General features: G+C 35.6%; 1 pseudogene; it reads left to right on the top strand.

Moving 5' to 3' along the window:
• Positions 1–670: 670 nt before the first annotated feature.
• LOC149220335 (uncharacterized) lies at positions 671–1712 on the top strand (annotated as a pseudogene).
• The last annotated feature ends 687 nt before the right edge of the window (positions 1713–2399 follow it).

The following is a 2399-nucleotide window of genomic DNA, read 5'->3' as shown; positions in this document are numbered from 1 at the left end:
GCCCTCTTGTATGCAAGGGATTTTTTAAAATTATATTCTATGTATATAACGAGGGTACTTATTTGATGCCACACATTATAATTCACAAAAAAATGAAATACAAATATGGGGATGGAAGTGGGAATGTTGTGTATTGTGGTATAATTTCAGTTTCATCCAATCAGAAGCTACCTAAATTTACTTGAAATCCATCATTTTATTTTTCACCTATGGGAGTCCCACATGTATTGTGTTTGAGTCCATGTGCTGAATATGGGTATCGTTGAACTGCCAAAAAACTATATGGTCATATTTTTTAATATGATTAGTCTCACATTATCTACAAAATCAGCTTTCAAAATTTGGCTAAAAGCAGTATTTTCATGATTTATTTTTTAGAATATAAACATAAATCAGTTGGAGTAGGGAATTTCCAGGATGGGAAATTCCCCATTTGACCAAACAACATGTAACTAACTAGTCAACAGGAATACTATGAAATATATATTAAGGTACTTATTGAAATTGAATAAAAATGCATGGTTTACTGATCAAGAGAATTAAAATTGGCATTTGATAATTCATCAATGGTAGTGTACAAATGCACGCTACTGTAGACTTGGATACAATTGTAAAACTTATTATCTCAATTCTTCAAACAAGGACAATGATGAATTGATAATGTTGGGAAATGACCTTGAACTTACGACTTGTTAAGTTTTTAAGGGATAAAGAGGATTTTTCATTTCTTTTTATATTGGTTCTTGTCATGAAGGAGCAGAGCGAAATACAGGGACTGCAGGCCGTTGATATTCCATATCATTTGTGGGAGAATATCTTGGCTAGATTACTGATTTCGAACATGTTCAGGATATTGAGAGTTTTCACAACCTAGAATCCAATGGTGTGCAGTTGGATTAATTACTGATGGCCTACAACAGGCTACCCCTACAAGACCTTTTATTCATTTTGTTTGCAAAAAATTGTAATAGAAATGTTGTTGCTGCCTATAATCCCACATATGACAAGTGGGTTGTTATTCCCATGTCCTACATGTTATATTCATGCCCTTTTCCTGTAACATGTTCAAGGCTTCGTAAGACTATAGTATTAGGTGGGGGCCTATTGGTAATAGAGAATAGAAAGGAGTCCCTTGTTGTCTGTATTTTTTTCACCCAAACCCATAGGATTTTGCCTCCCATGTTACTTATGAATTCTACCTATGTGGTAGCAATGGTGGTGTATCCAGAGAGAGACAGTGAGCATCAAATTTTGGTTAAAAGTATTTTTGATGGGATTTCTTTATAGGTGTATGATTCTAGGAGTGATTCATGGAACATTTTTGGTAGTTTTGAAGGATATTTTCTATGTTTGGGCATGTTGCTCATTTAGATGCCTTTTTGTTCTACCTTACCCATGGTCTTGATTACTTGTTGGCCTTTGATGTTGATGTTGCAACTTGTGATTTGGTTGAGATTATCATGACCCCTATGGTTTTCCCGCATATACTAGAGCATGAGGGGTCCTTGATTCTTGTTGGGGGTATCGACGAGCTTGGAGTTTTGAGGAAGATTAGTATATGGGAGCTCAATGTGTCTATCAAGAAATTGAATAAAGTGTGCAATATGCCTGATAATCTCTTCAGTAAATTCAGTCATGGTAATCTTAATCACTTTTTCGCTGTTGGTCTTTGGGGCAAGATTTTCTTTTACAAAAACCATGGTAAATTTTAGGGGCGAATTTTAGCCCAAGGGTGAAATTTAAGGGGTTTTTCAGTTTAGAGGGGCAAAATTTTTATAGAACACCCATTTCATATAGTTAGCCCAAATTTTATTTTAAAAATAATTATTTTTTTCATTTTAGCCCAAAAAAAGGGGCAGATAAACCATGCAAAGACTCATTTGGCTCGATTTTCCTGGTTTGGGAGGTTGGATTTGGTCCCAATCGCCCTGATTTCTTGGTTTGCAAGGGTGATTTGGTGAACGAATCCCTATTTTCAAATCTGGTTTTCATCGATGGTAAGGGTGTATAAATTTGATAGTTTTAGATTCCTCAGTTTGTGAATCCTCCATTTCTAATTTCTGAATTGGTGACTCCTTTCAAGTAGTTCAAGGACGTACCGAGAGAGAGATCATAAGAAAAGAAAATCACTCAAGAAAAAAACCATATAACCGAACCCTTGAGCTTCTCTTCTCTCCTTGATGAACCCTCCTTTCACCTACATGCAGCTTTTAAGCCCTTAGGAGCATCACATCAAGACCACCTCCTTCTTCTATAAGGTAGGCCTAATTGAACCTACGACTAGGACATTGGAACTGAAACTTGAGGTACGTGAAATGATTTATTATCCTTTCCAGATATTCTTTAGTGATATAGAAATTTCATTTATGATGGTAGCATTCTGTTTTCCTTATTTGGTC

This window comes from Pinus tabuliformis, chromosome Q (assembly GCF_031772625.1).
Source record: "Pinus tabuliformis cultivar Carrire ecotype Pingquan chromosome Q, CPIR1, whole genome shotgun sequence".
Lineage (NCBI taxonomy): Eukaryota > Viridiplantae > Streptophyta > Pinopsida > Pinales > Pinaceae > Pinus > Pinus tabuliformis.
This window is presented reverse-complemented; position numbering and strand designations above follow the sequence as displayed.